The sequence below is a fragment of the Mustela nivalis genome (assembly GCF_964662115.1).
Source record: "Mustela nivalis genome assembly, chromosome: 1".
Lineage (NCBI taxonomy): Eukaryota > Metazoa > Chordata > Mammalia > Carnivora > Mustelidae > Mustela > Mustela nivalis.
In genome coordinates this window covers 166970022-166992933 of record NC_139020.1, presented here as the reverse complement: position 1 = coordinate 166992933, position 22912 = coordinate 166970022, and the positions used below count along the sequence as shown (strand labels likewise).

The window sequence follows — 22912 nt, the reverse complement described above, 5'->3', positions numbered from 1 at the left end:
ATGGCTCTCTGCAGCTGAGACAGACCCTGTAGGAGCCAACAGCTGGAAGTCCTTTGGAACTCTACTCCCTTTAAGTGTTCATCCTATAAATCCTTGGAGAGTCTAGGTGATGTATTCTTTATTGAGAAAGGTATATTTTTAAATTTTGCTTATTTGTTTTAATTCCTCTTTTAATCTACTAAATAACCTTCAGGAGAATTACCTCTCTCCTTGCCCCAACACAAACACAAAGAAATAGTGGACTTCAGTCTCAAGAGATTTGGCAGGCAACAGAATCTAGCTATAATTTAATACTATTGATTTGTTTTTAATTGCATATAATTCTATAGTTGTATTCCACTTGTAAAAATACATATTTGTTTTCTCTGCATGATTATATAAAGTTTTCTTTATAAAAACTTACTTTTAAGAAGAAGCAACTAATTTAAATATGCAAAGTAGGCCTGTTTAATGCAAATTAGACACCTCAGCAGCCTGGGACTCAACAAGACAAAATCTGAAGAGTCAGACTCTTCATAGAGGAAACTGAGAGACTGGGTAGTCATTCCAGGACAGGAGATGAAGATCACCAGTGAATGGAAGTCAGTGAACAGTACAAACCAAAACACGGATGTCACAATTTGTTCTGGAATTGGACCACATCAAAATCAACTTTGCCAGTACAAACCTAGCCACTACAACTTTGCCACTACACATTCTTGTCAGTTTCTTATCTTAAAAGTCTTGGGTTTCTTACCAAAGTCTGTTATTTCACATTGCACTGCTTTTCTGTGGAATTGTTTTAGTACAGTTTGCCCTTCTATCCTGATGCCCTACTGAGATACCCAAAACACTGAAGCAGTTGACACCAAAGCTTAGTAAAACCTGTGTCCTCATATGGAAAAGATTGATTAGATATTTTAATATTGTAGGATTGGGTACAGGGACTCTGCCTCTTACTCTTACATAGATGGAAAAATACAAAAGAAACTGTTAAAAGTAATTCCCTCTGGGGAGTAGATTGAAAACACAAGAAATTGGGGCAAAGGGCATAAAAGAAAAAACACATGGATTTTTCAATATTATTATTTTAACGTTTCCCCAATGTTATGCATGACTGTAATAATTGTTCAAACTAAGATAAATTAAAGCATAAATGAATACTCAAAACCAAAAACCTGGCTAGCCAAGGATAAATAGCCAAAGGGTGCCACTCTCTAAGCCCATGGGAAGATGATCTCTCTCTAGGGTGTTTACAGATAAAGAGCTATCTAGCAGCAGAGTGTCAGAAGAATCACCCTGTAGATGAGAGAGCCTGAGGAGAGACAGCATGGTCTTTGTGAGTTCCTGGGACCTACCAGCTGCTGACCATGAGAATCAACATGGGAGAATAACAGAGGAGACAGCATGAATGAAAGAAGCTTCTGCTGAGAGCAAGTGCTCATCCACACATGTTATTCACAGGGAATTCCCACTGGCTTAGTCTTCACTGACACAGCAGACAGGCTGTGAGACCCAGGGACACTGGTTCTTAAATGCAAGACTTTCTGTCATCTCTATTCCTTATTCTGCTTTAGTTTTTCAAAGCAGTTATCAGTCTGTGACATTTGATTGATCATTCCTCTCTCCTGCCATATCCAAATATAACCCTGTGAGAGTACAGACGTTTGAGAGTACTGCTTTGTTTCCAGAGTCTAAAGCTATTCTTAGAGTCTCAATAAATATTTGCTGAATGAATTAATACATGAGAGATGAGACATTACCTAACCAGCATCCCTATCCAACCATGAAATACATATAAACGCAACTCAACAAACATGTCTGACTCAATGCCAAGAGGCCTCCAATAAAACTGAAACAAGTGTTCTCTCTGGTTTCAACCCAAGCTTAATTATAAAATATAGTATAGGAACTCTTAATTAAGAAGTTTTTGTTATTAAAACACATCACCTTCATAAGTATGTTAATGAGGTTCTCTAGTTATATGAAGATCAAAGAAAAAGTCTCCTTTACTCTTAGGTAGTGATGTGGGTTTTTCCATCCTCTTTTACCAATATGCTTCCACATTCTTCTGAAATAATTACTAGCTTCACCATAATTAGGTTTCACTATCTCCTATTAACATAAAATAGATATTCAACTAAAATTTGAAACTATTAATACAAATTGGCAAAACCAAAAAGTTAATAAATTGTATTCATTATAATAACCAATTCATGTTCTTCTTCACTGAGATGTTTGTTAATGTAGTTGTAGGACACAGCGTTTCCCTGGCTTTCCCTCAGAGTTGCCCTCTGACTTTTCTGACCATCTTCTTCCAGTCTCCTTACCACCTTCTCCTCTGCTCATCCCTGTAAATTTCGGTATTCACCATGCTTTCATCCTCAGATTTCTTCTCACCTCCCTATGATTCCTCATCCCCATAATTTTACCAACTATCAGAACACCCATCTTTCAAACCCCTAACTTCCTCCCTGACCCCATACCTCCAATTCTTCTAGTCTCAGCAGGGAAGTGTCTTCACACTCAACATGTTCTTTCTCCAAGCTCCTTATTCCCATCGTTACCTGTGTTATTCCTCCATGTTCTCCATGGCAGTGAATGACGCCAATAATGGTCCTGCCTCTCTATCCCACAACGGCTCTTACATGGACTGTTATGGAAGCCCTAGCTTCAAAGACTTAAATATTTCTACTCTACCGTGCTTTCACCATGTACTTCCTGAGAATGCACTATATAAAACACTGAAGCAAATAGATGACTCTATTTCTTTAAAACCTGCCAGAGCAACAGGAGCCAAGACTGAAAAACACCACTTCTCAGCATGGTACTATTTCCTTGTTTATCACAATTTCAATTCCCACTGTATCAACTCATACACCACTATTTTTCAAGCAAATAGTTGCTCTTGCCCAGACAGAGTTTTTCTCTCTTCCCAAACTGCTCTGTCTACCCTCCCCATCTGGTGAACAATGAAAGGTTCATCATTCAAGATCAATATCAAAAATCTCTTCATAATGACACTTTCTTCCACCCCCTTATCATTCACTGAACATACTCTCAGATTTATGTTTGGATAATTCCATGAACTTTTACCACAGAAGCTATCACACTGTATCTTAATAACTATTATGCTGATACCTGTTTTTCACCTACATAGAATACAACCACTCCAAAGGCAAGATCCATATTTTATCCTTTTTTACCTTTTTGCATTCCTAATGTGGCAAGTGTCTTCATATAGTAAGACTGTTTTAGATGCATGCATAAATAAGTGAATGAGAAAAATTAATGGACAAATCAAATAATGTGTATCCTCAAGGCAATGGTGTAACTACTCAGGAGCTGTCTACAGTATAAAGAGATCACTCTAGTCTGAATGTTGTGCATTGCCTACTTTCTTTTTCCCCTAAATCCAAGCCAGCATCACTCTCCAGATCATAATTCTATACAAATTTAGTATTGCAGCAGTCAGAAAGAATGAGTCTAATTCATAAAATGGAGACTCTATACATCAGTAGTCCTCTATACACGATTAAAAATTGGGGGCTTATTAAGCTTCTCCTGCCCCTTACGAAGCTTGCCTGGACATCGTTTCTGATACTTTCACAGCTCAAGTATTAATGCTTAACCCTCCTCCCCTGCACTAGGTAATGACTGCAGCATAGCAATCTCTCTTTGTTACCTCCTGACATTACCGAATTACCCAACAACAAATATCTGGCATTCATTCTGTGGCTGACATTTGAATCTGTATTCTTTGTAATGATTATCATTTATCAACGATCAGCTATTGATCACTCCCATCTGGATTTGCAACTTGAATGAAGGTAAGGTGAATACAAACACTTTTTATGTAGGCTTGGCTCCCAGAAACTCAGCCTAAGCTGGGTAAATGAGGTGTCCAGACACAAAATGAATAGTACCAATCCAAATTATATTAACTTTTAATGAGCCAAGATTAAAAGAGCTCCAGGGACTCAGAGTTCTTGGGAGGAATAAAAATCTAGGTTGATTAAATACCATTTTGACTAGCTTTTCAGAGGTTGAGATTCTGTTTTCTCAGAATTCTGCACATCCCCCATGCATTTGAAATATCTATTAAAATACATACTTCACAGTGACTGTTTATGTCTTAGCACCTCTTTAATGGAGGGCACAGAGACTTGAGATTCGAATCAGAGGGGAAGAGATGCCTTGGGAAACTTCCTATATAATTAGGTTCAATACTGAGACTAGCACAGTGGCACCACAATGACGTGAAAATTTGGGGAGGTTTGAGAATTGATGGCAGGGTTTAAAAACTTGGCCAACTATCATGTATTTAAAAAGAATTCTGGACAATTTGAATTTGGACCCCCAATCTGCTACTCCTAAAAAAATAGCAAGAGAAATAAAAGTCATGGCTGAGAGCACAAATTTATGTCATAACAAAACATAAACTACCACTTAGCACCTTAAAAGTCATTGGGTAAATTACTTAATCTTCCTACTAATTTCCAGAGTAGAAATAATAGTGACCTTCTCTGAGGAGTTGGGTATGGAACTGGTTGACATGTCTATATGCATTGTGTTAACAAGTTGCCTAAGACTAAATATAATTCAATGAGAAGTTAATATTATTATCATTTATTCATTTACCAAATATTTGTTGAATGCCTACAGTGTGCCAAGCTCTGTGCCAGGTAACAATAATGACAGGAAAAGCAAATAGGTAAGATTATTACCATCATGTTAACATTACTCCCAACTGGGTCTGGAACTTGAATGAAGTTAAGGTGGATACATCCATTTTTTATGTAGCCTGAAATGGGTGAAGAAACAAAGTAATCTCAATTTACAGTAATTATCATAGAGATGTCAAGCCAGGTATTAGGTGAGATAAAAATAGAGGTGGTCTTATTTTAGGTAGTTAGGTCTGGAAACACAGCTCCAAAATGGTGGCATCTGAGCTGAAAACTGAGGAAGAAAAATGAAAACCATGACAGAAGAAGGAAAAAGAACATGTTTAAAGGTCCTGAGGTAGGCTATCTGAGGGACCAAAAAGAACAAGTACAGCTAGAACATTGTGAAAATGGAAGTCTGCAGAGATATGCATGGGACAGATCATGAATAGCCTTTCTGACCACGGTGAGGAGTTTAGACTTTATACAAAGGATAACTGGGAGTCACTGATGAATTTTTAGGCCAGAAGAGGATGTTCAAATGTGCGTGCCAGTTCAGGATTCTCCCCCAGATATTTGCTTCCATTGCCAGAGCTAAGCCAATAAATAGACGGAGTCTGTCATTCTCATCTCAGTGCTTATCACCTACCCACTGTGGGCAACAACGCATTCTTATTCCCCAGATCTTTCTAGTCCTAAAAAGAGTGGGAGAGACAAAATGCTACCTTAGAGCAAAACACAACCAATATATACAGTGGCAGATCAATCAACAATATGTTGAGTTTATTCTCAAAGTGGTGGTTTAATCACTATAGGCTTTGAGTTCATTATAGCCTAAGAGAGCAAATTTTAGTTTCTAAAATGATCACATATCATAGCTTATATGAAAAAATAGACCTTCTAATAACCATTTTTTAAAAGTTTTGTGAATAGTAGCCTTGTAGTAAAACATTATTCTCCTTGTCATTATGCAAAAACATTTTGATAGTCAATTTTAAAGATAAAAACACAGCATGTATAGATTTAAATTTCATTAAGACTTTCACCCCTCCTGGAGAGTCAGGTTAAAGTACTTCTCTTCCCTCTCTTGCCAAAAAAAGAACAAATTCAGCAACACTTGGGCATTTTGTTAGTAACATTCTCAAGTCTTCCTATCAAATACAGTTACATTTCTATAATAAGAGTCAAAGAATTTAAACTCTATAACCCTCAGCTTTCACAAGTTATCTGATGAACTCATTCACGCTAAGGCATGAAGATATAACTTCACCCAGACATATCTGACTTTGAAGAGCAAGTAGATAATGACTAAAGTCCTGTTGGAACTTACTACAGGAGGAATTTCTGAGATCAGCTATAAGACATTCATGAGTAAATTAGGGTGACTGGAACCTTCCAAGTTGCTTTGATAAATTCTTCCTTTGACCATGCTTAAGATACCTAAAGAACATTTTCTTGCATACATTTCTAGATATTCTTTTAATGTGGGTAAGAAGTAAAGAGGAAAAATAAAGATATGGTCTCTCCAGAGCTACTAGAAATCAAATTGTAAGATTATTGGATGCTGGGCGCCTGGGTGGCTCAGTGGGTTAAGCCGCTGCCTTCAGCTCAGGTAATGATCTCAGGGTCCTGGGATCGAGTCTCGCATCGGGCTCTCTGCTCAGCAGGGAGCCTGCTCCCTCCTCTCTCTCTGCCTGCCTCTCCATCTACTTGTGATCTCTCTCTGTCAAATAAATAAATAAAATCTTTAAAAAAAAAGATTATTGGATGCAGAGATTTTTTCATTCTCAAAGAAACTCTTTGTCAATCTAAAAAGCTCTAGTCATTCTGGTTGCCATCATAGGAGCTATCCAATGAATAAACACTGTCACCTCCACTGGCGTAGAATGTTCTGGAATACTATTATCTAGTATCAGTTGTTTTGCTCACTTACTTATATCCACTGCTGATGGAAAGAGAGACACAGATCGTATGATCATAACCTGACAGAGTGACGGGAAGATGACAAAGGACACATTCTCACATTTCTATTCCCTACTGCCTGAGTATGTTAGCCTCTCAGCCCCTCCCAGCACTTCTTCCTTCCCTGCCATTCTGGTCCCCACTAATACCTACATCAATAATAATCCTTTGGAGATCTCCTATTCCTTTACCCAATTGCACTTCCATCATCTACTTCCTGCCAATCCCAACTCTGAATCTGTCCTACATATAGGTTTTCTCTGCTACTGCTTCCAGGATTCCCCACAGGATTAGAGAAAATTACAACTATGTCCTCTTTTCTATATCATGTTTTCTTATCTGAGTGATACTTTCACATCTTTTTGGCCATTCTTCACATTCTTTCTCGTTGTCCATGGGGCCTACTCCACAGATAACCAATCCAGTCAAGCATCCAGGCTCTTCCTCCACCTTCTATTCACAAGACAACTTTAACTGTTCCACACAGAAAATACAGGCCAATGTGCAACCATCTCCAGTATTAGCAATCCTCCTATGCATGCTCCCTTTACTCCCTCCTAACATAGAAGGAGAGGTTTTCCTCTTCAATAAATTGCTTAATGTGCAGTTTTTGATCTACTCTTTTCAAGGCTCTGCAGGGATCTCTTCTCTCTGTGTTGCTTCAATTCCTTTTTCTCAACCAAACCCATCCCCTTCAACAGTGATGGTGCATCCCAATATTTCTAGTTATTTAACTTCCATGTTCCCCTGCCCCAAAACTTAGGTTATTACCTTTATGTATTAATCCCTTACCTCCTAATTAACTGAAAAGCTGTACACACTAACCTCTCCATTTCCTCAACACTTTTCTTCTCAGCTGCAATCTAGAAATTTATGCAAACCATTCTAATTAGGCCATCAATGAACCACAAATTGCTTCAACTCTTGGCTCTTTTCAAGTCTCAGCCTTCTTGGCATCTCGGTGGGGTTTGACATTGCTAAACTACCTTAATCCTCCCATGAAGCCAACCCCTCTTTCTGGCCCTCGCTCTGCTAGCTTTCCTACAGTCTTTTTCCTTAGTGTCAGTACTTGTTCCTCTGCCATCCCTGCAGTGTGGGATTCTCTAAGCCTTCACCATTGTCCTCCTCATTCTACATATATCTGTGGGAGTCCTTCCCCACTCCCATGGTGTCAACTATATGTGTCTCAAGACAAAAGCCCCCTCGTAGGTTATCCTGTTTCAAAATTCTTTCCCTTTCCAATTCATTGTGTCACCTGAACAAACTCTATATACAGATTTGACTACAGCCTTAAAAGTCCCATTGGGCCCCTTGGCCTTCACCCTTCTTTAAAAGGACTCTCAGTTCTTTCCAAGCTTGTTCCAGGATTCTTTTTCAAACTCCATCCCTTCCCACCCTTCAAAATTTGTTGGATTAATTTGGTCTAGTAAATGCTACCTAAATACAGTGTGGTCTTTCACCCCTTCATGTCTTTGTCACTCTGCCTGCAATGCCTTTCCCTGATTCCACTCCTACCCATAAACACTCTGATTAATCTCACGCAAAATATTATTTCCAAAGAAAAGAACTCACCATAGATCATATTTATTGAGTGTTTACTACATGTCAGGGACTATGGTGAGTTCTTCACATGCATCATCTCAACAATCTACAAAACAACTTAATAGATAGGCATGATGATTCTTATCCCTTTTTATATATAGGAAAACCGAAGCTTACAGAGTTAGGTAACTTTTTTTAAGGTAACATGACTAGTAAATATTTTTGATCTGACTCCAGAGCCTTCTTTCCCCAGCACATGACCCAAAGTCTCGTGTTTCTTCTACATACTTCTGTTTCTATTCATATTTATACTCCTCCTTAACTACTCATCCACACTTCTGTCCTCTATTATCCTATTAAAAGTCCCTGTTTTCTTTATTTGTTCCCTCTCCCCAACTCTCCTGCATGCCTGACAAATACTGGTGGTTCAACAAATGCTTTCTACATCTGAGTTTGAAATGACTGCCTTGTACATATTGACTAATGGGTAAGAGGAACTTCAAGGCGAAAGGTCTAATTAGCCTGACTCTGTGGGTGACTATCAGCATTGTGAATGATCCCTTTGCTATTGAGTCCCAGAAGAAGACAAATATGTACACCTCATTCTCTGTCCCTAAATCTCTAAACCTCTTGACATAGGCTTTCTACGCAGAACTATCCAAATTATAGTGACTTTATGTGAAAGAATTTTCTTTTTATAAAAATCTATGGTTTTTAATTTTCTATAAGATGAACGCTCAGAATAGCGGCTTAGGAGCCCTGTGAAACTGAGATGTTAAGGCCAAGTGACCATTCATTGAAAATATTGCAGAGGCAGAAATATAGCTATCACATAATCACAATAACAGTTTCCTACTCTCTCTAGGATATTCTGTGACATCTTACATTTATGCTGGATGGACAGCTTGGATACTGTAGAGTAAATTGTGAATAAAGGAAGGAGATGGTCAAGTAAGCAGAAGAGCATAAGATAGAGATATCACCATGCTTTCGTTGCTTCCATTTGTCTCTCCCAAATATAGAAACTGTAGGTCTCTCTACACCTCTCCAGCACATTGTAACAGTGCTTTATCTTCAGCTATATCCTGATGCTAAGTACTAGCTTTCCAAAATCCACTGATGCTTGACTTTTGAAATTAGTGAGATGTAGCTGAATTCTACTTGGGAAGCAAATGGATTGATTCCGTCAACTAGATGTAAAAAGTGTCCTGTTTTGAAAGTGCTGGGAGATATTTCTAAGGGAAAAAAGGAGAACATGAAGCCAGTGTGCTATAACTGCCTATTGGTTTAAGCCCTCACTTTATCTTCTTGGGGTTTAGTTATCCATCTTTTCTCCCCAATCTCCATCACCCCAGTAGGAGGGAAAAATAATGAAAGACATCCTATGTAGACTCAGAGACTGTCAGAGCTGATAGAGAGAATGTGGAAACTCTAGCCCAGACTCCTCATTCTGCGGATGAGGAGAATGAAAATTAGGGAAGGCAGGGACTCTCTCTGGACTCCAAAAAATTAGAGAAAGTCCTGCAGAATTTGACAAGAGCTGATACTGTTCATCTCTTCCTAACTCTGTGTTCAGTGAAATCATGTTAACTTGACACTAGTCATGGTGGGAGTATGTACACCTGTAAAACACTACAAGTCAAGGTACTTTCTTCCCCCACAGAGAACTCGTTTACCAGCACAGCACTGTTACTTATTTGTATATATGAAACCTAAAGATCTGTCCCTATTCTCATGAGTCATATCTTTTTTCTTTCATCCTCTTTTTCTTCCTTGTTTGTCTGCTTTCATTAATTCATAAACAAGAAATTATTGACTACTTTTTGTATACCAGACATAAGGCAAATAGTTGCAGATAAAGTGGTGAAGAAAACAACAAAGTCCTACCTTCATTGCACTTAGAGGACATAAGCATTTAGCATATGACAGTTATGGATTTAAAAAAAAACCGGCTTGATAATGCCACAAGAACATATACAAGAAAGACTTAATCTAGGCTGGGGAACTGACATATTTCAAGGAAATCTTCTTATCATGCTGTCACAAAATGGTCTGTGTGATTCCAGAATGCACTTCATAGCCAGAAAGAACTGAGTTTGAATTCCAGCATTTAAGTGTTCTTGCTGGGTGACCTCGAACAACCTCTTAAAGCCTTAGTTTTCTTGCAACTAAACTGAAGATAATTTTAGCACCGACTCCAGAGGGATGATATGAGGACTGAATTAATAACCATATGAAATGTTTAGCCTCAAGCCCAGTACATCACTGATGGTCAACAAACAGCACCTATGTTTATGATTAGGATTATTAGTATTTTTTTTCTTCCTACTACATGTCTAGAATGTTCACTCTGTCCATGCCTTTATAGGACATCAGCTTTGCCTCCATGTGTAATTTCTCAGAGAATGTGGGGGACTAGCAGAGGCCATCTGGCAATTGTGGACACTGGCCAAATCATCACTAATTGCCTAAACGCTCTGGCTCTCCTTGGTAATGGCTATGGCGGGTCTAATTAGTGCAGACCACATGACATCTTTGAGTTGCTACTGTTGGGAGCTTGAGCCCAAGCCAGCAGCTCCAGGTTCCTCCTGAGTTTGGAGAGGAGCCTTCGGAGAATCATATTCAACAAAGAGCTGGCAGAGGCGGGTCCTGTCGGCTCCCACGCCCTCCATGGGGGAACTTGCTGTAACTATAAGAAGCACAGAGGCTGTGATTAGAGGGACAGATGGAAAGTGGGAACATTCACTTAGCAGCTTTTAGCGACCTCTGAGGAGCAGGTCTTTAAGCAGCTCCAAGCTCTTGGCCTGGGTTTTGATTTGCAAAGCTAAGGCCAGAGCCCCCCAGCCTAGGGTAGGAAGCATATGTTAGTTAAGGATTTACCTACCATTTAGCCTCACAGCTGCCTCTCTTTTCATTGCCATATGTGGTCATGCCTCAGTCACAATAACAAACAAGATACATGTTTACCCAGCATACTATCTGGCACCCAGTAGGAGCTCTGCAAATGTAAGCTGAATAAACAAGTGCAGAGAAGTTCTATGGCATCCTTCACTATGGGCTGCTTCCTGATTATTCCACATTTTATCAACTCCCTGATTTGTTTGTGCTGATAGTCAGACATGATATATGAGGCATGTATGGAAAACAGTTGTGTGGAATATGGCAAGTTACCATACAACTTTACTATCATGTGCTATTTCCCAAAGACAACCAACAAGATGATGTTTCTCCAAGTTTAGCCGTGGATAGCATCAACAAATTCAGATGCCATCAGCCTATGCCCTTGCATTATGGCCTTGGCTGAGTTATAATATATATTCACACCCTTGGCTTTTCTCATATTGAAGGTCAGAGAGAAAAATATTAGCATCTGCTGAATCTTGGGTAGTGTGGCACTTAATAGTTTACAAGGCACTTTCCAATCCAATTGTCTCGTGCTGCCCTCCCTGAGCCCTTTTGAGTGAGGTGGGGATTATCAACTCTGTTTAGCCTTTGTAATCAGTACAGATGCTGTCTCAGCCACCTGTTCAAGGTCACAGAGCTCATATAACAGATGAGAAAAACGCAAAACATCACTAAATTCTGCAAACTCTTCATGCCACAACACTCCAGGGTGGCACTTTTCTTTTTTCAGACAAATTCTACAATCGCTATTATTTACTTATACCAAAGCAGAGGAGAGGTGCTCACAAGCTTTGCTTGATTTCTCATTGTCAAAGTAACCTGGCTGAGAGAAGCCACATGAGGAGTTTCCACGCAGGGATGAAAAGGATTTTTAGACACAGAAATATGGCCATAAGAAAAGGGAAGTCACAAGTAAAGTAACATATGTATATATAATCTGCCTGAAAGGTACACGACAGAAATAAATAATCAGGCTTGAATGTGTCCCCTGGTCTAGTGTGTAAGACCCCAGAGAACTGTGATTAAGTATCCAGTGGTCTTCTAAGAACCCATGCTCTCCATCCCAGCTCCAGTGCACAGAAACCACACACAAACTGATAATTTGTACAGCTGGTGACAGTGCTGCTTTCACATTTCCTCTACACCAAGACTTACAAGCTCCCAGAGTGATTCTGTGGAAGGCAATTTTTCCACTTTTCCAAAGGACTCCATACTCACTTCTATAACTCATTCTGGCTTTAAAGAAGTGAGGAAAAAATATTACAAAGCTGTTTCTATAAAGGCCAAGTGTGTGTGCGGGAGGGGAAGAAGATGGATGGGTAAGACTGCAGCGTTCTGAGATCAGGCAACACTAATGACATTAAACAAATTCTTAATTTGTTGTCCAGACCAAGCCACAGATATTATAATAGGTATGCTCTTGGGGATTTTTGTTCTTTCATACAAATCCAGAGCCCGGCACCTCAACTCTTCCTTAGGCAATGGTTCATGTTTACATGTGGTTTTCAGTAAAAAGCAACCTAGAATATAAGAGTAGGAAGGGTGGCTATGGAGACAGTCTGTGTGAATTTTGAAACCAGAGTCTCCTACTGAATGAGCTGTGTGACTCTGGACAACTGTGTTCACCCCTGTGAGCCTCAGTTTTCCTATGGAAAGTACACAAATGCAAATCCTCTATTTTAGCCACAGCTGAGGCAAACTGGTCCCTGTGGGCTGGGGTCAGCTTTGCAAAAATGTAGCTTGATGCTCGAACATATCCCTGTGGATTCCTGGGCATTACTGCCACAGCGGTATGAGAGTCCTGTGGGAAAGTGACTGGTACTCACACGTGGGCAACCTGGACTCATGGGGTCATCCTTGACTGATTGAGTGGGGACAGCTCTGAGCATTTCCATAGGGCTCTGCAGGGGAAAATGTGTGTATGTGTGTGTTTTCTTTCAGTTGTTGTTTTTTGGTGGGTTTTGTTTGTTTGTTTTTTGGAACTAGCCTGTGCATAGTCTAGACTCTAGAAGATTTCTATAGAAGTTATTTTATACACACATACACACAAGTGATTTATTTGTAATGATGTCTGAAAACCATGCTATTCAGATGTTTCTCTCAATCATCTTGCTGAACTTTCTAGATTGAGTCCCTAGGTATTTCTCTTCTGAAGACTTGGGCTATATAGGGTTGTGCCTTTCCTTTTCTGAGTTCCATGCAATGAACTTACTCAACAACATGGACAGATATTGTTATGTTAAATAACTTAAACTCCTATAATTTTATAATGCCTGAGCTCTCTTTCCTAACTCTTGCTGCTGATATGCCTCTTGTGGGTAGAAACCCCCCTTCCACATTGACTAGGTAGGACTCATTTCTTCCTAAGTGCTGGCTATTAATGAATAAAAATAATCACATGGTGTGATCCAGAGTCACTGTGATCTGTAACTATATAACAAGAGACACAATTAACACCAGACTTGGGAACTGTTATTGTAATGAGTGTTTGATATGAAAGGATCATTATTTTAAAAAAAGGTATAAGAAGAAAAGAATTAATATGCCAGTTGGTGTCTGTAGACAAGCTAAATGGCTTAATTATCACCATTAGGAACCAAGTATTGAAACTATGGTACAAATTGCTGAGGACTGAACTTTGTGTGGAGAGAGGTGTCATCAGAAAAAGGAAGGTGGAGAAGGGGGTGTTCACAGACATCCTGTCAGGTCCTTTTCCTATTTCATTTCATTGAACCACATAGGAACTCCCTTCGAGGCCGATGAAAGCAAGGAGTCACAAGTATTCAGAGGCATTGAGGCATTGAGGAAACAGTCATGGGCATCATCCCAAGTGAGAGTTCTCATGGCTCCTGCAGCTGTCCTCAGGGGTGGGCAGCGGGAAAAGAGGCACTTTGAGAACTTTCACACATTTCCTCCATTCTCTGCTGCCCTCTTTAACGTGGTCTTCTCCCCCTCACCCTCCACTGCCTACGTTATACTCTCTGCCACCTTCTTGTAATTCCTCAGGCCATCTTATATCTTCAACTTTCTACCTCATCCCTTTTGCTACTTTAAGTACTACCTACTCCTCTTGAATCCATTCAAGCCACTTCTTAACCAGGACAGTTTCTAGCAGAGGTCTAGCCCACTGTGGAACTCTATTGGTTCAGTCAGTCAGATCTATGGCAGCCAGCATTTAATCTCTCATGGATGGCCTCTTCATGTTGGCTCTACCTCTTCCATTCAGATACATAAGTCTATTGGTATCAAAGGCTGCTTGAGGGGAGAAGGGAATTAATCAGATAGGAGGAGGCTCAGTCCTGAGAGACAGAAAACTCAACATGCATGTGTCATGGCTTACTTCACAAGACAGATGTTTGATTCTCTCTCATGTAAACACAGTCTGGGGCTCATAGGATGGCGCCATGATTGCTGGAGACCCAAGGTCCTTTTTAATTTTGTTGCTCTGCCATCTCCAATATATGGCTTACATTGTTTTGTTTTGTTTTTAAGATTTATTCATTTGTTTGTTCAAGAGAGAGAGTGAGCAGTGGGGTTGGCCAGGAGGAGAGGAAAAGAGAGTCTTAAGCAGACTGCACACAGAGTATGGAGCTCAATGCGAGACTCGATCTTGCAACCCTGAGATCAGGACCTGAGCTGAAACCAAGGGTTGAACACTTAATCGACTAAGCCACCCAGGTGCTTCTATGGATTACATTTTTAGTTCCAAGATTCCAATTTACTTTATCAATTTACCCAAATAATAAATAATATTTGTAGAATAGCTTCCATGTCATTGCTCCCTGACCAGCCCACTCCTTAGTCCCCAAAGCAGAAACCAAAACAAAAGCTTACAGAATGTAGTTTACTTGGGAATGTGAAGGTAAAGAGCCAGGAGTGAGGGGCCAATGTAAGAAGGTGGGAGGGGGAAAACAATAAAAATTTGTGTTACACTCATAAGCTACTAGTTTTAATCCCTTGGGATATTCCAAGAAACTGTTAAAAAGATAATTCTTCAAGTAGGGTAAAGCACGATTCCCATACAGATATAAAAATGAACACGTTAAATATTTAGCTCATAATCCATGAGAGAACTAGACAGATATTTTACTCACTTTAAAAGAATCCAAAGAACAGATGTACTCACAGATGAGGAATTTTAAAATGAATGTGCAAATGGAGGCAAACGTGTTTTTGCCACAGTGGGAAAGAAAGTCTTATCAACAGGACAGAATTTACTTGTCCATAGACAAGAATTATTTTGCGTTGCTGTCAGTCACTTATAATTTAGAGTGTTGTAAGATACTTCACATAAAATCAGATAACCTGGAGGGTTATCCTCTAGGATTTAGACAGCGCAGGGTCTAGAAAAGTATGCATTTTCCCCTATAGATCCCGAAGGAAATGCTCAGAGCTGTCCCCCCTCAATCAGACAGTGACAAACCCACAAATCCAGGTTGCACACATATGAATACCAGTCACTTTCCCACAGGCATCTCATACCACTGTGACTGTGAGGCCTGGGAAATAGGCAGGCATCCCCCTCACCATCCCCTGTCCCCAGCAAACACAAAGCTTTCATTTGTTTGTTTCCAGAATGGCCCCCTTTGAGAAACGTGAACAATAAGGAGAAGAGAAGACAGCTCCCACGTTTTCAGCATTCAGTAGAACTTCCTGACCCCAAGACCCATCTACAATCATGTGTGAAATACAGTGATGCAAGACTCAAGCTCAAGTCAGAAAAGCTGAATCTTTCCCCCAGTCCTGAAAAACCTGAAAAGGAGGAGAACATGCCTAGAAATTCTACTTTTCTTCAATTTTGGCCTGGTTTTTCTTCTGAAGAGTTATTGGGGTTTAGATTTGTTTTCCCTTGAATCTTTTACAAAATTCCTCTTTCCAAAGAGACATCCTAACATATTTATGACAACCAAGGAAATAATACAAACCTCCATAAGAAAAACCTATAGCCATTGAACTATGTTCTCTTTTTCTTTTCTTTCATTCTTTACCTCCCATCATTCTTTCCTCAACTTTACCTGGAGGTAAAGAATGAAAGAAAAGAAAAAGAGAATAGTCAATACTAATACTAGTCAATACTAATACTAGTCAATACTAATAGGCTGATCAATATCTTTCTTAGTCCTGTGTGTAACAAAACCATGAACACACACACGTGCGCACGCGCACACACACGGATCTTCTCTGTCATGTGATCCTCTGATGCATCTTACTATACCATGCATCTTTGCTGTACTTTCTTTCTTAGGCAAATACTGTATTGTGGATACTCTTCCAAGTGATAGGAGACACGTTCCTAATATTTAGCATCTACATAATGGCCTGTGATATGATTATATGGAAATCTAAGAGCTAATCCCACCCATATACCTCTATTCTGAGGGTGTTTTTCCCTCCAGGGTTCTCATTTTCCCTTCCTGTCTCTTGGCATGCAGGCAGAGCCAAATCAACTTCCTGTGAATAAGAGCACTTCTAAAGGTTTCAGGTCAAGAGCACTGCCACGAGTCACACAAGTTCTGGATTTTCAACACCTATTGCTAAAGCAAATACCAAATTTGAATAGAATGGTGAAGAGGAAAAAGAAGGCTCCTGCTCTCAATAACTTCTAATTATGACTAAGTCATACAATAAGGGGAAAGGCTCCTAATACAAGGGAATTCAGTGTGTATCCAAAAACAAAAGTAGAATTAATGATATAGGCTTGGGTCATTCCATACAGAATCCACCCACCCCATGGCATAGCTTCCATAATTGAGTTTGAGTTCCCTTTTTAAGTCTTTCACAGACCAGAGAAAGGATGGTTTAAAAATGATAGATGATGAAGGAGCACCTGGGTGGCTGGTTTCAGCTCAGGTCATGATCTCAAGGTCCTGAGATTGAGCCCTGTGGTAGGGTCTATGCTCAGCATGGAGTCCACTTAAGATTCTCTCCCTCTGCCCTTCCCCTAGCTCATGCTCTCTCTTTCTCTCTCCCTCTCAAATAAAAACGGATTAAAATATATAAATAAATAAAAATGGCAGATAATGGACAAAAAAGGAATTGTTCAATTTCTATTTTGCTTCTGCCTTTTCTGTCAGGCAAGAATGATTGGAAGATAATGACTAGAGAAAGTAGATATGGAAGATACTGATATATCAGTTTCTTGCACTATCTATCACAAACCAATAGCCATAGATACAAGAGACATGAAACTCAAACTGGGTCCAGAGTCTTTAAAACAGTTTTCATGGGTGCACGTGGGTGTCTCAGTTGGTTAAATATCCAGCTTCTGGTTTCAGCTCAGGTCATAATCTCAGGATAAGAAAGAGCCCTGCCTATGACTCCACAGTCAGCACGGAGTCTGCTTGTCCCTCTCCCTCCCCTTTTGCCCCTCTCCCTCTCTCTCTCCCTCTCAATCTCTCTCTAAGATAAATAATGTCTTAAAAAGTAAATAAATAAAATACTTTCTATGTATAGATTTCTAATAAACAGCATTTGAGGACACCAGAAGAACTCACCAATGAAATACATGAATGGCTATGAGGATCTATGAGGAATGCTGGAGAGGACAGCTTATTCATTCAGTCGGTCAGTCAACACATGTGTTACACATCTACTACTTGCCAGACACCTATGATAAAAAGGTGGACAAAAAAACAAGAACCATGTCTCTACATTGTAATAAAGACTTAAAGCAATGAACAAGGAAATAAAATAGGTCGGATTACAAATTATATGAAGAATATAATGTCTGATGTGCCATTAAGCTACACATAAAGTGTATCACTCAGATCTGGCAGCCACACCCTCAGGTGAAGGCTGACAAACTAGAATTTAACTAAGGAGACAGGTATCAATGATAAAGAATCTAGGAGCCTTGACATTCAAGACAGCAAAGGAAGAAATGAGGTTGTATAGAATAGAAAATTCATAGGTAATGTGACTTTCATCTTTAAATCCATCAATAACTATTTTATACACACACACACACACACACAATAAGGTTCTATTAGAACAATCTAAAAATGGACCTCTTTGCTTTGGAAGATAGCAGGCACTCTATCATTGGAGGAAATGAAACTGAAGTAATAGGACGGCCCCTGGAATGTTGTGGAGGGGATGTGTATGTAACCAATAAAAATAAAACCACACCTACCATTTACTTCCTTCCCCTTCTAAATGGAGTCTAGGAGAAAGAATCTTAGTCCAAGAACATACAGTCAAGGCCCTGGAGAGGTGGCGTCACCCTGAGCATGAACAGGAAAAGCTTGAGATGAGTATATTTCTCCACACAAGAAAGGGGAAAGAATTTGTTTTGATTCTGATTGCGAAAAGATCTAGAAGAGAAGACAAAAGGAAATAAAATAAAAGACATAGATAAAAGGTGTTGGTGATATGGAGAAAAAGGAAGTCTTATTTCAGGTATACCTCAGATATATTAGGTTTGTTTCTGACCACCACAATAAAGCAAATATCACACTAACATAAGTCAAATGAATTTTTGGTTTCCCAGTATGTATAGAAGTTGTGTTTTACTATACTATTAACTGTGCAATAGCATTATGTGTGAAAAAAATATGTATCTTAATCAAAAATTATTGATTAAAAAATGCCAAGTATTATTTGGACTTTCTATGAGTCATAATCACTGATCACAGATCACCATAACAAATAAAATAATAATGAAAGAGTTTGAAATGTTGTGAGAATTACCAAAATTTGACACAGAGACATGTAGTGATCAAATGCTATTGGAAAAATGGCACCTATAGACTTGCTTGATGCCAGGTTGACACAAAACTTCAATGTGTAAGAAAATACAGTGCAAAAAGCACAATAAAGTGAAACACAATAAGATGAGGTATGCTTGTATACTGTTAGCAGAAATGTAAACTGCTTCAGCCACTTTGACAAACTATACAGAAATTCCTCAAAAAATTCAAAATAGATCTACCATATGATTCCAGCAATCCCACTCCTCGGTATATACCCAAAAGAAATGAAAACAGGACATCAAAGAGATATTTACATTCTATGTTAATTGCAACATTATTCACAAAAGCCAAGACGGGAGTGGATAAAGAAGATGTCACGCACACAAACACAACTGGAATTCAGCCATGAGAATAAAGGAAATCCTTCTTTTTGTTAAAAGATGGATGGACCTTGAGGACACTAGCTAAGACAGAGATAAGTCAGAGAGAAAAACAAATAATGCATGATATCACTTCTGTGTAAAATGTAAAAAGACAAACTTGTAAATAGAGAGAGTAAAATATTGGTTGCCACGGGTTTGGAGGAATATGAGACATGTTAGTTAAGGGTAGAAACTTGCAGCCAGTAGTAAGTCCTAAAGATACAATGCACAGTGTAGTATATATATACAACAGTACTGTATTCTAACAACCAAACTTGTAAAGAAACTATATCTCAAGTAGTCCCACCACAAAAAAAGAAATAGTAATTATGTCATGTGATTGAGGTGCTGTCACTACAGTGTCAATCACCTTACAATATATAAAAGTACCAAACCCATGCACTGCACAATTTAAACTCACACAATGTTATATGCCAATCATATCTCAAAGTAAAAAGGAGAAAAGAGGGAAAAGGAGAAAGAAGAACATCTGGAACCTGCATTGATGAAATGGTCCATGGACTGTCTGAAGTAGAGCTAAATCTAACATCCAATCTTAATTTGTTAGTAGAGCTGATTTCAGAAAATCCTCTCTGTGTACACACCTGCACACACATTGCTTATGTATGTATTTGTGTGTGAAGGTGTGTCTTAATTAGGAAACAGGATTGAGACCTGTATTTCTATTAGGGAATAGAAATTGTTATTCCTGGAAAAACAGGAACAACAAAGTTTTGTTCATTCATTTATTCATTCATTGAAAAAATACAAATGAGGCACGTATAATGTTTCATGGAACTCAGGTCTGCAGGTTTTTAGAGCTCATATGTATTGATTTAAGATGATACGGATTCTAAGATGCACCATTATTTTATGTAATAGTGAAAGAAAAAATGCTTCCATTTAGACTAAACTTTAACTGTAAGTTTGGTCTCACTTTCAGACATGTTAAAATGTTTTAAAAAATGTGCATATTAGAATCCATGAAATATAATAGCCCTATTTCTTCCAGTCTCTGCTTGGAATAATACATGTTAGATATAGCTGTTACATTTAAGAAGAAGCTGATGAAAAGGAAGTTTTCTGGAGAATACTGATATTTGGGTAGAATCAAAAACAGAAAAGTAGAAGTAGGAGAATGCACATACACACGCAAATAACCAAAGCAAGAATGTAGAGCTGGAGATCCTCCTAAGTATTCTCAGAAATCTTCTCAAGGACCTGGTCCTTTCTTTAACCAGTAGAGTAGGGATTTCAACCAAGAGCCAAGATAACTTTAGGAAATATAGAGAAAAGATATTCCAAAAGAGTACCATATAGAATCATGCTCTGCAGAATGTTTAAAAAGATAATATTTGTGTATCAAAGAAGCTTGGAAAAGACTGAATTACAACAAAGCTGAGATAGGATTATTTATTGCAGGAGTTCTCAGAACACTTTATACGCAAATGTATATTGTAACCAATACACAAAGAAGCAGTATTCCCAGTTTTCAAAAAACTTTCTGTGATCATACACTAAATATTAACATATTTGGAATCTTTATTCTGGAAAACACCAAATTATTACCCATTGACATAAAGTATAAGTAGCTTTGTTCAAGTGGTATTTTACCCAGATATCCAATGCATATATTAAAGTGGAGCTGCTCTAATTTAAGGCATATAGAAGGCAGTGGCTTGGAAGTTTAGGCCATATCACTGCCCCAAGGGAGCCCTTGAGTCCTCCCCAGGAATGGTTAAATTCTACACATCAAAGTTTGGAATAATGCAACTTCTAAGGTTCCTTACAATCATGTGCTGAAGTTGCCTCCGACTGATTCTTGAGAGCCAACTCTGCTTCTATCTTCCCAACTCCATGGTCAGTGATGCCAAGTGTAGCAAGAAATCAGCCATCCTGGGAGTATTTACACCACAGAAAAAGGCAAACACCACAAATCAGAGTTTGTTTCTCCAGACAGTCAGTTTTCCAGTACACTGCTGTTTGAGATTATGAGCCCAACCTACCATGAATTCTAGGTAAGAGAAAGGGCAGAGGTTGGGGACATGGCCATGGCTGGGACTATTTTTATAGAGGGATTCTTTCCCATTCCTTTTCTTCCAGAATGCCTTTATTATTCTGAATTCAGCCTATTTAGACATAAAGTTTTCCTTACAAGCTTTTGCTGCCAGGTTTTCTTCTTGCTTTCACCTTCTATTTTATCTGTTCGAAGACCAGAGGCTGAGAACTCATAAGGCATTTTAGAGTTACAGAAAAAACTTCCAAATTACACATATATAAATATTTCCTTAATCAAAAAATTTTAAAAGTATAAATCAGATTATGTATAAAGGAATTATATGAGATAGAAATTATCATTTTCAAAACAGCTAGGAACCATGACTTGGGTTTTAGCACAACTATACTCTATCTTGTATGGTCTGGTGTGCTATTTTGATTGTCTTCAGTCTGCTCAGGCTATTATAAAAAATACCACAGACTGTGGCTTAAACAACAGAAAATTGTTTCTCTCAGTGCTAGAGGCTGGAAGCCCAAGATCAAGTTTCCAGCAGAGTTTGGTTTTGATGAGAGCTTGCTTTCTGGCTTGCATGTTGCTACTCCTCATACAAAGAAAGGGGGAAATCTCTCTTCCTCTTCTTAGAAAGCCACAGGTCCTATTGGATTAGGGCACCACCCTGAAGACTCATTGAACCTTAATTACCTCTTAAAGATTCTACCCCCAAAATCAGTCCCACTGAGAAATAGGACTTCGACATATGAATTTGAGGGGGGGGGGCACCACCATAGCAAACTGCAAGGTCCTTGAGGAGAGAGCACAGGTTAGCTATCTTTGAATTTCAACAAATCCCTACAGCATGGAATATGCTATAAGTGGTTAGATACACGGTGATTGAGAAAGGACTTTCTTCCCCCAAGTTTCCTCTCTTCATGCCTACATCTCTTTTGTAGGATCAGATAGACTTTGAGAGTAAAAGGAATGAAGACTTAGAGTCCTAGAGAAGGGAAGTGATTTGATCTAGAAAAGTGATTTTACCTACTTCCTGGCCCAGAGTAGGAACTGAATAGTATCACTAACTGGTGAACCGAATGTCCCAGGTCATCCAGTGGGTAGAAATAGTAGTTCTTAGAGATAATAATTATGTCTTATTTATTTCTGTTCCCATAGGGTTTAACACAGTACCAGGTTTGAGTTCTTAATATATTCTAATCCATTAATTGTTTGTAACAATAAGGAAGTCACTTTTACCTTCTTCAGTATAGTTAGGTCATCTTTACATTGGGAATAATAATGCCTTAAGGGTAGGAGACTGTATTAACTGATCTTTTGGTCCAATTTAGCACTGAGGAGAAGATGATGCAGTGTAGGGAGGAAGTTAAAGGAAAAGGCATGTTCCTTTCCTTTTCCTGCATATCACAAAACTGTCCTGTACTAGGTCTTTATTCCCTGCCCCTGTTCACTGCACTCTCAGAAGGTATTTATGTGGTTATAAACTGACCAAAGAATGGTACAACTTAAGGTTAAGATGCTTTTATGTGACACAGGAAATAAAAGACAGAAATCAAAGTATACGTCTTCTTTGGATGATAGGGTTCTCAGCTATGATGTTGCCCACAGTCTCTATGGCTCTGCATCACCCCATCGAGATGAAAAAATTAAGTGCCCTTGAATCACTGCAGTCTTTTGTTATGGCTCAGCTGGATGGTGGAGAATTACAATTGTGCTTACTGCTTACACAGTATTGTGACA

At 38.9% G+C, this 22912-nt stretch overlaps 1 long non-coding RNA gene across 1 annotated transcript in view; it reads right to left on the bottom strand.

Moving 5' to 3' along the window:
• The window catches only part of LOC309840786, a 126186-nt gene that overhangs the window by 22288 nt on the left and 80986 nt on the right, over positions 1–22912 (bottom strand). The window contains exon 2 of the long non-coding RNA XR_014298788.1: positions 17546–17658. This is a non-coding gene — a long non-coding RNA (uncharacterized lncRNA). The remainder of the gene's footprint in view (positions 1–17545; positions 17659–22912) is intronic.